This window comes from Microcaecilia unicolor, chromosome 1 (assembly GCF_901765095.1).
Source record: "Microcaecilia unicolor chromosome 1, aMicUni1.1, whole genome shotgun sequence".
Lineage (NCBI taxonomy): Eukaryota > Metazoa > Chordata > Amphibia > Gymnophiona > Siphonopidae > Microcaecilia > Microcaecilia unicolor.
In genome coordinates, this window is record NC_044031.1 from 518863018 (window position 1) to 518882978 (window position 19961).

Below are 19961 nucleotides of genomic sequence, written 5' to 3' on the forward strand. Positions count from 1 at the left end.
CCCTTTTTCTCAGACATGGTAAAAAATGGTCTGGTGCATGCCAAAAACACGCACCCACGCTACCACAGGCCACGTTTTACCTCAGCTTAGTAAAAAGACCCCTTAAGAAATTTTTTAAAAAGAGGATTTGATATTGCAATTGAAGGGGTTATAATGCTGATAAACAGATAATGACTAATGAGGAGACAGGCAAACTGCGGACTGAATGGTCCGTAAGAAAAAAGTTGCCACTGAGGTCTACTAGTATATGATATGGTGGTTTGATAATATTTGATTAGTGTTGGGTGTTATATGGTACATATATGAATGAACCCCTCTAACTGAATATATTTAAGTTGGACTGGTATATTTGATATTCCATAAAAGCAGCATGCGGGGCAGTGGCGTTCCTAGGGGGGCGGACACCCGGGGCGGCGCCCCGCCCCCGATGCAGCGTGGACGCCCCCCCCCCGCCAAAGCACTCCCCCGGCGAAAGAAACCACCCCCCGGGTGCACGCCGCTGTGGGGGGTGCCGCAGTGCATGCCTGCTCAGCGTTGGCTGAGTTGGCACGTTCGCTGCAGCCTGCAGCTCCCTCTGACCCGGAACAGGAAGTAACCTGTTCCGGGGCAGAGAGGGAGCTGCAGGCTGCAGCGAACGCGCAAACTCAGCCAATGCTGAGCAGGCGCGCGCCGTGGCACCCCCCCCAGCGGTGTGCACCCGGGGCGGACCGCCCCCACCGCCCCCCCCTTGGTACGCCACTGATGCGGGGGTATAATCGAACGGGGCCGGCCATCTATATGGGCGGCCATCTCTAAGGCCGGCCCCATAAAGCGACATACCCGACCATATTATCAAAGCAAGATAGCCGGCCATCTTTCGTTTTGATAATACGGTCAATGATTTATTTGATTATGTATATGTTTTTATAGACTCCTGATGCAGGCTTGTAGGCCGAAACACAATAGTTGTGTCGAGTCTTTTCATCAATAAAGAAGTTTTTAAGATATTGTCTCCAGGATTTGTATTTCCGTGGTCAAACATCCCACTTTTTACCTGCATTTGGGTTTTGGAGGGCTCCCATTTACCACCACAAGTGTAACAGGTAGGGGGGGGGGGTGGGCCTGGGTCCACCTGCCTGAAGTGCAGTGCAATACCTACTAAAAACTGCTCCAGGGACCTGCATAGTGCTGTGATGGAGCTGGGTATGACATTTGAGGCTGGCATAGAGGCTGGCACAAAAATGTTAAAATTTTTTTTGGGGGGGTGGGATGGGGTTGGTGACCACTGGGGGAGTAAGGGGAGTTGATCCCCGATTCTCTCCAGTGGTCATCTGGTCAGTTGGGGCACTTTTTTCAGGCTTGGTCCTAAAAATAAATGAACCAAGTAAAGCCGGCCAAATGCTCATCAGAGCTGGCCTTCTTTTTTCCGTTATCGGCCGAAGCTGGCCATCTCGTAACCACGCCCCCGTCCCGCCTTCGGTACCCTACCGACATGCCCCCTTTAACTTTGGCCGGCCCTGCGACGGAAAGTAGTTGAAACCGGCCAAAATCGGCTTTACCGATTTGGCCAGCTTTAGGAGATGGCCGGCCATCTCCCGATTTGTGTCGGAAGATGGCCGGCCTTCTCCTTCGAAAATAAGCAGGATAGTGGAATTAGAAAAGGTAGAGAGTAGGTCGACGAAATTAAATCACTTGTTTACTTTTTCCGAAAATACCAGAACTAGGGGGCATGTGATGAAGCTACAAAATAGAAAATTTAAAACAAATCGGAGAAACTTTTTCCTTCACTCAATGTGTAATTAAACTCTGGAATTTGTATGTAGTAAAAGCAGTTAGCTTAGCGGGGTTCAAAAAGTGTTTGGATGGCTTCCTAAAGGAAAAGTCCATAGACCATTATTAAAATGGACTTGGTGAAAATCCACTGCTTATTTCTAGAATAAGCAGCATAAATTGTATTGGATTGGCCACTGTTAGAAACAGGATGCTAGGCTTGATGGACCTTCAGTCTGTCTCAGTATACTTATGTACTTATGAAGCATCACCCCCCCCACAGGCTACAGTTCAACTGGAGGACTCCCATTCACCTAAAGAGGGAACAGTGCATGTAGAAATTATATGTCCTTCCCACATTTAGGCTTCTGTACTGTACAAGCTCTATGGTTGGTGTAAACGCACATGTCTAAATGCTAGGCGCATCAATACCAGGTGATACTAGCATTCTAAAATGGAATTTAGGTGCTTAGGCTCCATTATAGAATATGCTCTTTCCACCCACCCTCAGCGCATCTAAAGGAGACACCCAATTATAGAACTGCCCTCTTAATCTCTTCGGCTACCCACTTATATTGTAAGTTCTTAGGGGAAGTGACAGTTTGTACCTGAACACTTATCATTCTATAGCACTGTGTGTATCCAATTATGTTATAAAAATGATCTTAGGCACTGGGAGAAATTTTCAAATTGCATTCTTTGGTGCAAAGTCCACATGTACTTTTTAGTCACTCTTTTTGCATCAGTTTTCAGAGGGATAGCCCAGAAGAACTTTCACTTCTAAAACAGGCAAGGATACACCTGGTTTTTTTGCAGGTGGAATTTTGCTGGAACAGTACATGCATAGATGTGGAAATATCTTTCCTATGCATGTTTCCCCTGACCTAATGTAAACACAGCCCTCTGAATGTGTTCTATTTTTAGCATGTGGGTTTCCTGCATGCGGAGGCCACTTTTAACATGGCTATAAAATGGCTGAAATGTATTTTTTTCCATTAATGGCTACATGCTAATTTCCCAATTAGCGCGTGGCCATTAGCATAATAATTGAGGTAAACTTGAAACGGCAAATTGAAACCTAATAATAGGAGTACCATGAGACAGGATCAAAATTATACACATTTAACAGCACTGGAATTCACATAACAGAGTTCTGTACATTTTTATTTATTTATGTAAAATAAATTTGATATAACGCCTTAACTAACCAGTAGATCTAGGCATCTAGGTGGTGTACAATAAAAGCAATAACATCAATCTCATAAAAAAAGAAAGAAAGGAACTATAAAATGAGATAGGAAAGGATACACATACATTCAGCACTATCTGAAAACAACACAGAGAGAAGGGATAGTTACATAAAAGGGAGGATAATGGCAGGTAGGGTTGGGGAAAATTTTAGGGAACAGTGGTATTAGCAGCACACTGTGCTAAGTTAGTGCCCAAATGAAGTATCTGGTCTAGCTTCCTGCCTTTTCCAGGAGCGGTCTTTTGACATTTTTGGCCTTGTGAAGTTCGGTCGTCCCTTGCTGTGCATGTGATCTCAGCAGGTTTGGCAGTGCTGTTTCCAAGCGATGGCTTCTCGTAGCCTCAGATGTCTTAGGATTTTGAGCGGGGCGGCATTTCTACGGGGCTGTTCTTCTAGCTGCTGGCACTTGCCTCTTCTTGTGGCCATTTCCACATCTCCAGTCCAGGCATAATTTTTCAAAAAAAAAAAAATAATAATAATTAATTAAAGGAAATGACATATATTAACTCACTGGCAGCTTCATTGGTCATGCATCTCCCATGCTTTTCATATTGTTTCTTTCTGCCTCTTTGATTTTGGAGAGGTTATCCTCCCTTAGTTGTGGTTGTTCAGTGCTGACCTTTTGTGTTTTGATCCCTAGGCTCTGGTGACTTTGATTACCCAGGGCACACACCCTCTTGTGTTCTTCTCCTAGCAATTGTCAGAGGAGTTTTAATATAGACCTCAGGACTGCTGACTTTGCCGCCTGGGTTTCACATTGGATTTCCAGGGGTTCAGTGCTGTTTCAAGCTCCTAAGCTACGCAGCTGTGTCTCTCCCTTGCATGGGGTATATTGCTGTGTAGTGTCCGAGGTGTTTCTCAGTGTTGGGGGTATTGGGTGGCATTCCGTTTGTGGCTTCACATTAGCTGCCTGATATTTGCACAAGTTAATTTATTCATTAAACCCCTTTTTGCATTGTGCGCCTGGTAATGTGAGTACAGATGCCTTGTTAACTGCATGCATCTGCCAATGATAGTTTTCATCATTGTCTCTCAGACACAGTGGTGTTCCTAGGCTGACTGACACCCGGGGCGGATCGCCGATGCGCCCCCCCGGATGCAGCGCAGCCACCCCCCGGCGAAATTACACCCCCCCTGGGTACATTTTTACCTGCTAGGGGGGTGCCGCGCGCCTGTCCGCTCCGAGTCTGCTCGTTCCCTGCTGCTCCCTCTGCCCCAGAACAGGAAGTAACCTGTTCCGCACAGAGGGAGCAGCAGGGAGGGAACGAGCGGACTCGGCCAACAGGCGCGCGGCACCCTCCCCAGCGTCATGCACCCAGGGTGGACTGCCCCCACCGCCCCCCCCCCTTGGTACGCCACGGCTCATACAAGTTCTTGGCAGAATCTTATCTGTGATATTTGACAAACTAATGAAGAAAGCAATGCAGTAGAGCCACAGGCAGGTGGCTGAGTATGTGGCTTTTATGTCACATATGATGATGATGAAGTAAGCTAATGACATGCAAATGTTAAGTGAGCACAACTTGCACAGTAACCAAGAAGAGGAGACCAGACACATGCACATATGTTTCATACATTACAGCAGCCATCTTGTGCAGGAAAATGAAATGAAACTTCATTGTCATGCACATGCATAGACATGGCTCAGTGTGTAAAAGTAAGCTGTGGAAACTGCAATTATATATATGCTTTTGCATATGTGTCAGTTTTTTAAATCTACACCTAATCTGAACTGTGTATAAATCTGACTCAGTCAGTGTGCTTCATTTATTTAGATTTTGCTTGCACCTTTTTCAGTGGTAGCTCAAGGTGAGTTACATTCAGGTACACTGGATATTTGTCTGTCCCAGGAGGGCTCACAATCTAAGTTTGTACCTGAGGCAATGGAGGGTTAAGTGACTTGCCTAAGATCACAAAGAGCAGCAGTGGGATTTGAACTGACCACCTCTGGATTGCAAAACCAGTGCTTTAACCACTAGGCCACTCCTCCACCTCCATAATGTTGGTTTGCCATTAAATGCATATATTGAAATGCTGATTTATGCACCAGTGAAGAACAGGTTTCAAATGTGTTTTTAATATGTTACTTTACAGAAAAACAGTATATGCTGTAATGTTGTAAGCTTATCTGTGTAGTGTGTATAGGTTGTGGCATAAAAGATTCTGACGCATAAAGGACTAGATTCTATATATGGTGCCTGAAAAATTGGTACTAAAAATATTTCTGCCTAGACATATTCTGTAAACTGTACCTAGTTTTAAGCACAGTTTATAGAATACACCTAGCCAGTTTATAGAGTACGCCTAGCGGCCATGCATGTGTGTCTATTTAGGCCAAATAAAACTTGATGTAAATACTGGCACCTAAGTTAGGTATGGAGCAGGTGCATTCTATAACCATGCACAAAGAATGCCCACGGTCTGCCCATTCCATATCAATGCCCATACCCCCATTTGGCAATACACATTAGAATTTATGCACACCACTTTACAGATACACCTAACAAGTTGTGTGTGTAAATTCTAATTAACGCCAATTAGTAGCAATAATTGCTTATTAACTGGCAATTATCAGTGCTGATAGACTTGTTAAGTAATTAAATTGTGTGTGCAAATGCAGAATCTGATTGGATTTCCACATACAGTTTTGGTCACACTATATAGAATTCGGGGAAAAATTCTGTGTATAAACATTCTATCATATGCATAGAAAAGTATTACTGTATTTTTTGCTCAAAAGTGCTCGCTTAACATTCATTTTCATTTCAAAAGCCTCAGGCAGTGTTATGCTCAAAATAAATAAATAATTGCTCTAACCTTGTGGATGATACTGCACAGTTATTTCATGCCACCTCGGACCTGACAATACGTTTCTCACATTGTTCTTAACTTAAAATCTTCTCTGTACTCCTCTGCATAGCAGTGGAATAACTAATAGGCTAGTTACCAAACAATGCATTATGCTGTTTGCCAATGTCTACCATGCAAGTTAACGTCTATGCCGAACCCCTTTCTGTATCATGTGACCAGTAATGTGCACAGAGACTCCTAGTTAACCATGCGCTTCTGTCCATCATATTCTTTTAAATTGGTCCTTAAGGGCCCTGTTTACTACGCTATACTACAGGCACACTAGCATTTTTAGCATGCGCTAATGCTAGAGACATCCATATATTCCTATGGGTGTCTCTAGCGTTAGCGCATGCTAAGTTTTAGGACATACTAAAAATGCTAACGCACCCTACAGGGCCATAGGAGTCTAGAACTACAAATTTTTGATGTAATGATCTCAGCACTCTTGGATGTGTTATCTAAGCATCTGACCTGTGAAGACACCTGAGACCAACTGAAACAATTTAAACTAAACTTTTCCATCCCAAGAACCAGAAACAACTAGTCTCAACTTTTCCTGCTTTGTGATTGGATTACTACCCAACATGTGACCTCAATTCCTACAGGCTAACAAGATTCTAAAATGAATTTGATTATAGCCTGGGTTACGTTGTGTGTACATTGAACACGGTGTCTCTGTAAGTTTCCACTGAGGATTATTGTAGTTTTCCCAAAAAAGATGTGTCTACAGTTTATTTTGAAAGAGCCTGAGAATAACAAGATAACAGCCTTGCAGTGGCTGCATGCACACTTTCCTTTTGTTGCTTTGCAGCAGGCAGGCACTTTGTAGTCTTCTATTTTTCTTCATTGAAGTTAGCACAAGTTGTCTTTGGCCTGTGGAACTGTCTTAAATACAAAAAAAAAATAAAAAATAAAAATTGCACATCCAAAATTAATTACCATAACAGGCAAAAAGGAGACCTAAAACGGTTCCTCCTTCTTTGTGCAGGAATTACTCTTCTAGGGATAGATGTCTTTAGTTAGCATGCCAAATATGTGAATTCTTTTTTTGTTAACAGTAAATAGCACAAGAAATCCTTTTAGAAAAACAAAAATTCTTCAAAACCTTAAGGACTAATGTCAGGTAAAAGTTCAAAATAAAGAGGTGAAATCCAGTTTAAAATAAAATTTGCATACGAATATTTTTTTTTCCGTTTCCTCCAGATTTATTTTGAAATACAGATGTACCAAAAATATTTTAACGGTAAGACTTCTGGTAGAGAGCACGGGCTCCAGGTCCACCGAACTTCTTGGACTCACACCGGCGAGGACCTGCAACCAGCAAGGTTCTGTCATACTGAATTAGAATGTCTTTTATCTCTTTCTTAGAAGCTTCATCAACATACTTCTGATAATAAACCACCAATGATTGCATATGAATATTAAGTTTTGTCTATTCAGTCCATCAAATTGGATTCAGGGTATACTTATATCATCTTCCAAAGGGGCCCTTTCACTAACCTGTGCTACGAAATGGGCTTAGTGTATCCTTTCGTAGGTCTTTCCCACATGTTAAGCCCATTTCTAGTGTGGCTGTAAGTTCCTTTTTCTGTTATATCTTTTTTTTTTGCTAACATATAGTAATGTGGTAGATGATGGCACATAAAGACCTGTATGGTCCATCTAGTCTGCCCAACAAGATAAACTCATAGCATAAGGTATGATGAGATATTACATATGTATACTTGATCTTGAAATGTCTTTACAGATTACAAACAAATATATGTGTTGGGAGCTACACTATAACTATTCTTCAATTTAAACATTAAACCAACATAAAAGAATAGATTATTACAAACTTATTTATTACCAACTTACTCAAATAATCATTGCAAATATTTTACATCCTAAATTTAAAACCCACTCTCTCTCAATTTCCTCCAGTACTGAATAAATCTTCTCATAATGCATCAGTGTTCTAAGCTGTTATATAATAACATCCATACCGATGATAAATTGTTCATCAATGCTTTAAAGGAGAACTTTTAAACAGTTCTAAAACAGAGAAGGAAGAACAAAATTCTCCTGAATTGATGAATCCACTGTTCAATATGGACACCGCCATATTAACCAACGATGATCCTGCAATCACGATAATCCACTAGGCAATTGTGGTCCACAATGTTGCTAGAAACGATCGCAATCTTTCTTCTTCACGGTTTTTGTAAATTCAACAATAGATGAAGAAAAACCTTGACAACAGCTCTACACAAGACTGTGTTTTGCCAATGGGCATCCTCAGGAGCTGTTCATACCGTCACCGCTGAGCAATGGCTACTCTGTTATCAACAATAAAAACCAATATAGGAGTAAATTTTAACATTATATCAACAACTATCATTGCTCAGTTTATGTAAAAATGTTTTATCATATTATTAAAGCACTTAGATTCTCCATCATTTTTGGCAGTTGAGTTCTGCTTTTACCATCCTGATCAGGATGGATCAGTGCTCAACACAAGTGTCTTTTCAGAGAAAAGGCCCATTGTAGTGGATGAAATATCATTTATTGTTAGAGGATTTTACAGGCATATTTGGAGTGCATCAGATTGGGTGCCATTGTTCCTAAAGTAGAGGAGGTGGCGATTACATACAGCAGTTTGGAACAGCATGATTTGAAACCTTGTGGTGATTATGCCAGCCTGTTGTCCTCCGTGAGGACTTTTCCATCTGATGCTTATAACTTTCTAATCAAGAACTTGTAGGGGTGGTTATGTGCAGCCGCTCATCCTTCAAGTACCCTCTGGGAGGATTTTTCACCTGATATATAGCTTTTTAATTAAGGACTTGTAGGGGCGGTTATACGTAGCTGCTCACTCTTTAAATATCTGATTCAAATACAAGTGGTAACGGTGAATTGCTGCTTTTGGAGTTAAAATGTTATTTGCACTAGTTTGGCCCCATGTTGCACAGTATGCTGTATATTTATGTTAAGGTTTATAATATGTGTATGGTATGTGGCAGTATGAGAGAGGTGAATATGGTGTGTATGTAAGAGTGTGAGTGGTATGGGTTTATACAATAGTAGTTTAATAGAATTTTAATCTATTCGGTTATTGTAGCATTTAATAAAGTAATTTTGACACATGCATCGTTGTGAGTAATATTATGTATAATATAGAATAAGAACAAGAAATAGATACAGAAAATACTGCAATCTAAAATTGAATGTCATAAGCAAGTAGTTACAAGTAAGTTCTCATGAACTGAGAAAATTCTGTGGACTTCATACCAGTAAGTAGCTACATTTAACACTCTTCATCGATTAGTTTTTGCAGTATAAATGGCACATCAACCTATCTGATAAACAAGTGACTCTATGAAGTCTGCCTTTTAAGTAGGACATTAATAGGTGGTTAAATGGAAAAATCACTAAAGACTAACAGCATTACTGGCTGGCTATTCTTCTCTGACACTAGCAATAAAAAGAACCATACATCAGTGCAGCATGATCCATGAGCTACTTTTAACCAGCAAAGAAGATGGGATGGAAAAGAATTTAAATTATGCCATATGTGTTAGAGATCAGGCCTCCTTTGTGCCTATCCTCTGTTACCCTTAATAATGCCTCATGTTTCAAATTCATAGCTAAATAGAAACTGAGTCATCGTAGTGCAATATTTACTTTACCATGATCAAGATTAGTATCTTCCCTTCCTCTGGTATCACTTTTTATGAAAGTCTTATTCCATGTTTTCTTGAGATCTCCAATAAGATTCTTGTACAACTGATGAGTCTGCCCTTGAGCCCATTCATATCCGTGTTTTAAAATATCTATCCATCAAAGTAGTCTTTTTTGTAGCAGTCTCCTCTGCAAAAAAAGTCACGGAGCTCCATGCAATAGTGACTTACCCACCATACAAAAGACATTGCAGTAATAATTTTGCATCCCAAAAGCTGCGGCTGTCTTCTGTTGAGGCTGGATCCCTTGGGCTCCTGAATAGTGGCAGAAGCTGTAGCACATTTGCAGCCATTGCTTCTTTACTACTAATCATTTCTATAGCACTAGTAGATATACCCAGTTCTGTATACATTATATGCAGGTACTTTCTCTGTCCCTAGAGGGCTCACAATTTAAAGGGGTCTTTTTACTAAAGATTAGCTTGAGTTATCTACAGCAGGGCCCATAGGAATCAAATAGGCTCTGCTGCAGATAACTCAAGCTAATCTTTAGTAAAAAGACTCCCTAAGTTTTTTGCACCTAGGGGGGAAGGGAAGGGAATTGATATACCAGCTTTCTGTGTTTTTTTGCAAATACATTCAACACGGTTTACATAGGTACTTACTTGGAGGGTTGTATGACTTGGCCAAGGTCACAAGGGGTTGCAGTGGGAACTGAACCCAGGTTGCCAGGATCAAAGTTCACTACACTAACTATTAGGCTACTCCTGCAGTTCCTTGCCCTTCCCTCTGCGGATTCAGTTTTCCATAACTGTTATTTCCCCTACAGCTCTCCTCATTGGACTCTTTGCAATGGCAGCCATTGCTCTGGAACTTCTATAGCTGAGCAGCTATTTATCAGGACTCCAGCAGTACTCTTTAGCCTGCTGCAGTCCCTAAAGAAGGAGGTAAGTAAAAATAGTCACTGGCTACAATAAATGGCCTCTATTCACTAGTGGTTCTCTACCTAATATTCAGGACATATACAGCCAGTCTACTTCCAATCGAATGCCCCCATAGGCAGGCTGAGCTCCAGACTCTCAAGGTGTGTATGAGATAATGGTATAGAGAAGATGGTTCTACACTGTTAGGGGTCCTTTTACAAAGGTACGCTGCTATTTTTAGCATGTGCTAATGATTAGCATGCGCTAAACACTAGAGATGCCCATAGGAATATATAGGCATCCTTGCATTTAGCACACGCTTATTTTTAACATGTGCTAAAAAAGCTAGTGAGCCTTTAAAAAAGGACCCCTTAGTTATTGGGAGAAATTTCGATGAGCTGCACCCTAAACAGGCTGAGACCTGACTGCTGAGGCTAAGAATTAAAAAGGAGAAGCAACTTTTAAACTATAGCATGGTTGAAAGCTGATATAACTCAGATGTGTATTATTTGGAGCAAGGTATCCTCTAAGGATGCAAGCAAAACAAGGAAGTCGGAATATCTCAATAGAGAGATTGTTGCATATACTGAAGTATCCAAGTTGGGTTGGGGGGGGAGGGGAGGGGATCTTGTTAGGGGGATTGGCATTGTGACATTATAAAAAAAAAATAATTGTATCATTGCTTTAATTGTATAACTTGATTGTTGGTTTTCTCAATAAAAGATGGAAAAAATAGCATGCTCTAATCATGTAGACACTCTTAGGAATGTTATAGGCACCTACATGGTTAGTGTGTGCTAATGCTTAGCGTGCGCTAAAAACGCTAGTGTGTCTCTACCACGGCTTAGTAAACAGGGCCCTTAAACTTTAAATGCTAACTTGTTAAATAATATGTTACAGATTAAAACAAACACGATCATCTGGTTAGCTCCATTCAGAATTGGGAAGCCAAGTTTTATTATAAACTTGCAATCCTAATGCTAAAGTCAATAACTGTTTTATTATTTATGCATCTAGCTTCTCCTACATAAGCGTGAAACTATGGAACGCACTACCAAATATCATAAAAACAATGTACGACCTAGCAATCTTCCGTAGATTACTGAAAACCAACCTGTTCAAAAAAGCATACCACAAAGATCCATCCTAAGCACTACCACTAATGAACTCTTACGCCGGAATGAGTGAACTTTCTATATCTAAATGTCTAACCTACTCTATAACTTACTCTACCATTTATGAACTCTAACGTAATACCACTCTGTAATCTATTTTATTATTTATCAACCTTAATGCATGGCGAATGCCATCACGGCATAATGTAAACCACATTGAGCCTGCAAATAGGTGGGAAAATGTGGGATACAAATGCAACAAATAAATAAATAAATAAATTACATGATGTTGTAGTCAGTGGCTCTTACCTCAAGCAAGATACCTTTTTTAGAGACTCTTTTACCAAAGGGCGTTAGAATCTTGGCTTAGCTCATCTTGACACAGGACTTTCCTACATGCTAAGCCCAGATTCAACGAAGCAGTATTTAGGGCTTGTTTGTGTTATTTATTTTGCAGGTTCCATGCTCATTTTTCCATTAGCACACAGGATTTGCAAAATGTTAACACTGGAACACTTACTGCCTCCTATGCACTAGTTGGTTAATGCTTCCACACCTGTTTTTTGCACATGACACGCCCTCTCTGAAACAAACACATAAACATGTAAATATGTATACCCAGTGCTGAACAGTCTGGTTACAACCAATGGGCCTATGAACACTTGGGAGACAGGAAAGGGAGGGAAAGAAAAAAAGACTAAACTTCAAAAACATCCTGGAACAAAAAGGATTTGAGGTGTTTTTTGAACGTGTGCAGTGACTCCTCCAACTGCAAATACAAAGGCATTGCATTTCAGAGGTGCAGACTGGCCACGCTAAACATCCTTGTGCAAACTGTTTCAAGGCTGAAATCCTGAAATGATGGAAATACTAATTCATTTTGTGAAGCTGATCTGAGTTATCACATAGGTCTGAAGTTGATCTCAGTGATCTGGCAGCAGGCTTCTGAAAAGTAACATTTTGAAGAATAGTGGAGTGCTGCAGGGATCTGTACTGGGATCAGTGTTATTTAACATACTTATAAATGATCTGGAAATTGGAACAACAAGTGAGGTGATTAAATTTGCAGACCACACAAAACTATTCAAGGTTGTTAAAAGGTATGCGGACTTTGCAAAATTGCAGGAAGACCTTAGGAAATTGGAAGAATGGCCATACAAATGGCAGATGAAATTTAATGTGGACAAATGCAAAGTGATTTACATTGGAAAGAATAACCCAAATCATAGTTACCTGATGCTAAGGTCCACCTTGGGGGTCATTACCCAAGAAAAAGATCTAGGTGTTCATTCTGTTTTATTATACAGTCAATCTTCTTAGACCACATTCTTAATTAATTTTGCTCACTATAAGTTTTTAACTGATCAGCTTTAACCTCCTCTTAAGTAGTGACTATATATTTTTTAGAAGCCTTTTCATTACTTTTTTTTTACTTTTCACATTTTTAGATTATACATTTCAATCCATGTTTTTATGCTACTTCCCCAGGTCATCCTGGATGCTCAGTTTTACTACCAAGGTTAAGCATAGTGTGTCCCTGGCTAGGTAGGCATTTTACTTTTTATTTATATATTGGCTCTTTGTTTTTAATGTTTTGAAGTTATTAATGTCTTATATGTGTTTTAGTTAGTTCTTGTACACACACATGTTTTAAGAATATTTGCACATAGACATCCTTTTGACACTTTTTAAAGTTTTTACTTTTGATTAAAGATTTAATTTAATTGGTTAACATTTAAATGGATCTTTATATTTTTAAATTATTTTACTTTATAACGCTTTTATTTATATATATGTTGCTCATTGAGCACTTCTACATACACAATTGTTTATAAGATCCTTTTTATTAAGTATTTTTGATATAATTGTTATATCAAAATACTTCATAAAAACATTATTAAGTATTTTGATACTTTTGTATTAACATTTGTTAATACACTAACTCTTGAGTTATGAGTTCTAACTATTGTGACTGTTTTTTTGTCAGCTGTTTTAGTTTTGTACCCCTGATGCAGCCTGTCTGGCGAAATGTGGCCACGTCGGGTCTTTGGATCTGATAGTGTTTGCTCCAGTTCTTCTTTTGCTCTGTTGCAAGACACCTAGTGTCTTTCTTTGATTCCATTATTATGTTTTAATCAGTTTATTGTTGTTTTATAAGTCACATTGAACTTAAGTCTATTTCGGGCTAATGTGGGGTATAAATGTCATGAATAAATAAATATAATGCCCTGTATTGTTCCATAGTATGACCTCACCATGAATATTGCATTCAGTTCTGGTCGCCATATCTCAAAAACAAAAACAAAAAATGGAATAAGAAAAGGTTCAAAGAGGAGCATGGGCGTAGTTTGACTGCTTCATTTGTGGGGGGGGGGGGGGAAAAGGATGGGGCGGAGCATATTAGCATATTCATTATATATATATATATATATATATATATATATATATATGCAAATGAATATGCTAATATGGAGGAAGGAAGGAAGGGAGAAAGAGCTGGCTTTTTTTGGGAATAACCATAATGAATATGTATGAGATATCAAGCCAGATCTTTCTCCCTTCCTTCCTTCCTTCCTTCTTTCCTCCTTACCCAGCACTCCCTCTTCCTCTCCAGTAGTATTTCCCCACCCCCTTTCCCATACCATGCCAGTGTTGACCTTAGAAATGCATAAGCTCTATATGTAGATCCTTCAAGAGGTAGTGTGTCATGATTTAGGCTCTACACCCTTTCTGATGTTTTGGTGCCACCTCAGTAAGGCCAACACACAATCTCTCCACTGCAAAACGCTATACACAAACTTGTGCAAAAACACACTCATATCCTTACTAAACCATAACAGCACTAATTCAAAGGACAGGATGAGCTACAACCTTATGTGTGAAAAGGCAGAACTGTAATTACATCAGGCTCTAAAACACCAATACACTACCTCGTGAAAAAAAAAGCAAAACAAAAAGGGCTGCTAATACTACACGCTAGCAGAATACTGCACCTTGATCACACATGAAAAACACATGACACAACAGACATGACACAAGGAAGTAGAAATAAAAAAATATGAAGGCAAAATACTGAACTGGAAAGCTAACTCAAGAAGTCAGACTCAGCATGCAGCAATACCAGAAAAATTGAAACTTACATGCAAAATATCACAGATGAACATTTCCAAAAGCTGACATATTCCAATTAATAAATTCTGAATAAAATACTTTTTTCTACCTTTGTTGTCTGATCATTTAGTTTTTCTATTCACTTTGGTCCCAGTGTCTTCTGTTTTATGCAGTGTCTTCTTTCCATTTGATATTTTTTCTCTCACCATGTCCACCATCCTCCTGTGTCCTTATGCGTCCTGTCTACCATCTATAGCCCTGTTCCTATCCTTCCTCGAGTTTCAGTATCTGCCCTCAACGTGTTCCAAACCAGCCCTTAAACTCAGCAGTTTTCCCTCCATCCATATCCAGCATTTCTCCTCACTCCCCTCCATCCATGTGCATCTACTTCCTCTGTCTTCCCTCCCCTCCATCCATGTCCAGCATTTCTCCTCTCTCCCTTCCCCTCCATCCATGTGCATCTCCTTCCTTTGTCTTTCCTTCCCTCCATCCTTGTCCAACATTTCTCCTCTCTTCCCTGCCCTCCACTCCATCCATGTCCAGCGTGTGGGGCTATGTATTTGAATGCTGAAAAACAAAAGTGGGTTATTTTGACCAACACACTTCCTCCCCTTTTGTTATGCAGGTGATGACAGCTGGTCAGAGGCAGAAGCTGGCCCTAGTGGCCACCAGCCCCAGCACACACAGCAGCAAACCAGTGGACCTGGAGGTGTGCCTGCATAAGAAAGCAAGCAGGACCAGTCACATGGGGTGGAACCATAGGACCCAGCAGCAGCACCGTCTCTCCCTTCCCCACCCACAGCAGAGTCTTTCCCTCCGCCACCCACAGCAGAGGCTCTCCCTCCACCACCCACAGCCTTTGCTGATGGTGGCACAGAGGAAGAAGATTTAGAAGGGGGGCGCATCCTCAGCAGAGGCCATCCAGTCAGAGGAGGCAGCTATTGCCCCTTGCAACACAATTGCTGGGCCACAATGTGCACCTGGAAGATTACCGCCGCTAGAAATTGGAGCTGCAAAGGGAAGCGGTACAGGTGCAACGGGAAGCAGTACAGGTGCAACGAGAAGTGGTACAGCAGCTCCAATGGCTGGAGCACAGCATCGAGGGCCTACGGCGTGACCTGAAAGCATATAGTACAGCCCTGATGCAGCAACAAGTGGCGTCTACTTCCACCACTGCACAGCAACCACTGGCAAAGAAGAGGAGCTTGAGATCCTCAGCCCCCCCCCCCCCCCCAGCCACTGGTCCAGCAGCCACCACAGCAGCTCCCCTTCTGGGTCCTGTGCCCAGGTTGCAGGGCAAACAACATACCACAAACCACAAGGTGACCGGACTTCCAGAGGGCAGCTGAGGCAGCAGGCTGCCTTGTGGACACAGAGGACAGTGGGACCTCATCAGAGGAGGACTCTGAACAGAGTTTCCCTGCAGCACCATCAGCTGGACTGCCACCAGCTGCTCAGGAACAAGTTGGGAGGGGTAGGAGGGGACGGGGACGGGGCTAGGGGAGGTGGCGGGGAAAGTGATGGGACATGCTGGGGGGGGGGGGAGTTGGGATGAAGGAGTGTGAGGGTTGGAGGGAGGGAAATATGCACAGAGCCGGTGATGGTAGTGGGAGAGGGGGTGGTGGTGGTGCTGTGTAAGTAGTAAGTGATAGCAATAAATGTCAACTTACTCTCACACAATACTTGTCTCGATGAGTCTTTGCCTGGCTCTGACCCCCAGCTGGTGTACACTCTGCTCTGTGGGCGGGAGGTGGAGGGAGCTCCTCATCCTCTTCATCTGGGGCCTGCTACTATGGTTGCTGTGGCTCTTCTGAGAGGACCTGTCCTCTGCACGTTGCCAAATTATGTAGCATGCAGCAGACCAGGAATATCGTTGCCATCTTTTGGGAACTGTACAGAAGCTCCCCTCCAGAATGGTCCAGACATCGGAACCTGTTCTTAAGTTGTCCGAAGGTGAACTCGATGATGCCACATGTGGTCCAATGTCTGCTGTTGTAGTTCTCCTCCGGCCCTGTTTGTGGGTGCACTATGGGGGTCATGAGCCAACTCCGACGAGGGTAGCCTCTGTCACCTTTGGGGAGAAAGAGGATGAGAAAGATGAGTGTGTATTGTTTGGAGTGGGTACCTTGTGGAGGTGTGTGTGTGTATGTGTGTGGGGGGGGGGGGGGGGATAGTGGGTTGTGGAGTGAGCTGGAGGGAGACAGTGCTGAGGGTTGTCCGGTGGAGGAGGTATAGTTTGGGCAGATCCATGTTGCACTTACCTAGGAGCTATCTGCCGGTGATCTTTCCTCGATGAAACCTGCGGAAGATTCCTGAGTGCTGCAATATATAGGCATCATGGGTGGAACCTGGGCATCAGACACACACAACTAGAATCTCCCCCTGGGCGTCACACATAACTTGCATGTTGAGTGAGTGGAATGCTTTCCTGTTCCTATAGGTGGCCTTTCGTGCCCGGGGGGGGGGGGGGGGGGGGGGGGCTGAGGATCTCAAGCTCCTCTTCTTTGCCAGTGGTTGCTGAGTGCGACATGTGTGCAGTCAATGGTGCCTATGACCGAGGGGAAGCGAGCTACGGCTTAGAAATCAGCCATGTTGTTCTACAGAACCTGGGGAGTGGTGGGGAAGTTGATGTATTCAGAGGTGTGGGTAAGGAAGGCATCAAGGAACTGGGTGAGGCAGTTAGAAATGGAAGCCTGGGTGGGACCATGTTCACAGATAGAACAGACTGGAAACTCCCAGTGGCCAGAAAAGATAGAGAAGCAGTGATCTTTAGGTGCACAGGGATGGCATTGTCCTGGGCTGCAGGAGGGATTGGAGCTGGTCACAAAGGTGCTGAATGGCAGCCCTATCAAATCAGTACCTAGTGAGACACTGCAGGTCAGTGAGGTCTAGGAAACTGCTACGGGGCCTGAAAACTCTGGGGTCGTGAGTACCTCCTGCGGTGCCTCCCCTCTTCCTCCAACATGTGAGCCACCTGTGCATTTAGTGCCTCCATTTCCCCACACTACAGGTGCAATGCAGTGACACCAGTGCTCACCTCTCCCTACCAATCTGGTGAAACACAGCAGCAACAAACACAAGCTGACACTCACTCTCCCACCACCAACAAACAATGCGGTCATACACAGTGGAGCTACACTGCAAGCACTCTCTGTGCCACTACATACTCTCCTGCCACATCCTCTAGCCACTCTCTCTCCAAGCAGCAAACGACAGTCTTTACAAACACACACACACACAGCAGCAGCAGCAGCAGCAGCAGCACACAGGACAAAGAGAGAAACACAGACAACAAAGAGGTAAGGGAATGAAATGTGAACGTAGGGACAGTGAATGGAGAGGGATGGGGGAGATAGAGGAAGGAGTAGTAGTGTCTGGGTTTGGGGGTTAGAAGGGGTAGGGAAAACTGAAAAGGTAAAACACAAAAGAGGCAGGTGAGTCTGAAACCATTCCGACTAGTGCACACAGATAAAGGTAACAGGTACTCAACAAACTCTCAGCTTTCTCTCCCAACAACGATCTCGACACTCTCCAACTCCACAAAATCGCTAATGGGTCTAAAGACGACTTTCCCCTTACCCTGGTCGCTTTTATTTCAGGTCTAACTAAGGACATCCATGTTCCCGCCCATGCAAAACCATTTCACTATCCGTTATACGTTGGAGGCGCCCATTCGTAACGCAGCCCATAACATGCTCCCTGTGGGGACGTCCATAGATGGATGTCCTTGCGCTGAGGACGTCTTCATGGCCCTGTTTTGATTATTGGATTTAGTCGACTTTCTTTTACAGGGATGTCTATGTGCCTTTTGTGTCACTTTTTGGACGTCCTTCTCTTTTGAAAATGAGCCCAAATGTCTCTCATGAGATTCTTCTCAGGAAATTATGGTATAGGGGGCAGTATACTAGAATGGATTAATAACCGGTTAAAAAGCAAGAAATAGAAAGATCAATAGTGGAGTGCCCCAAGAAAATGTACTGAGTCCTGTACTGTTTAATATGAACATAAATATGGCTATACTGGTTCAAACCAATGGTCCATCTAGTCCATATCTTGCTTGAGCACTGGAGATCAGCCAGTACTCAAGCAAGATTGGTCTGGGAAAAAAAAAGAATCCAAGGGTGATGCAGGAAACTATAGATTAGTGAGCTAGATATTAGTTCTTAACAAATAAACTGGAAATGGGAAGCACAAAATGAGGTGGTTCAATTTGTAGATGCCACAAAATTATTCAAAACTGCTAAAACAGATGATTGTGAGGAATTTTCAAAGTGTCTTCTGAGACTAGGAGACTGAGCTTCAAAATGGCAGATGAAATTTAATAAGCACAAGTGCAAAGTGATGCATATAAGGAAAAGTGATTCCATCTTCAAGGACACAAGTATTAGGAGTCACTCTCCAAGAAACTGATCTTGGAGACAATGTGGATAATACATTGAAATTTTCAGCTCAGTGTATTGTGGCTGCCAATAGGCTAATATAATATTACTGATTATTCAAAAAGGAATGGAGAATAAAACTGAGAATATCATCATGTTTCTCTGCATAGGTCCCTGGTGCTACCACATCTTAACTACTTTGGCAGCTCGGGTCATTCCATATCAGAAATGATCTAGTGGAACTAGAAAAGGTCAGAGAGTGGCACAAGAATGAGGGGGCATAAGGGGAGAAAGGAAGCTCTGAAATGAGGGCATAAAATGAAGATAAAAGGGAATAGACTCAGAAGTAACCTGTGGAAATACTTCTTCACAAAAAGGGAGGTGAATTCATGGAACAACCTTCCAGTGGAGGTGGTGAAGATGAAAACTGTATCTGAATTCAAGAAAGATTGTGACAAGTACATAGGATCTCTACGGGAGTGAAAGGAAGAGTAGATGGCGTGGATGGGCAGAATGATTGGGCCATATGGTCTTTATTTGCCTTTATTTTCTCTGTTTCTATAAAGGGGATGGGATGCCTCCTTTATGAAGAAAGGCTAAAGAGGTTAGGGTTCTCAACTTGGAAAAGAGACAACTGAGAGGGGATACCATAGAAGCTTATAAAATCAAGAGTGGGGTGTACAGTTGTTCAAACATTCAAACATTCAAACACTAAGGCAGATGTTTTTATACTTACCACACTTTAACTGCAAAAGTTAAGGTACCATAAGTACAAAAGCCCATGCAGTAAATGCAAGAGTATGCCCACCAACTGCTCTGCATTTAGCGCACACACCAGACATTGCACAGGGGAACCACATTACATATATTGGCAGATAGTGAATGTGTTTCTGCGTTATGGGCCAATGTACATACACCACCAA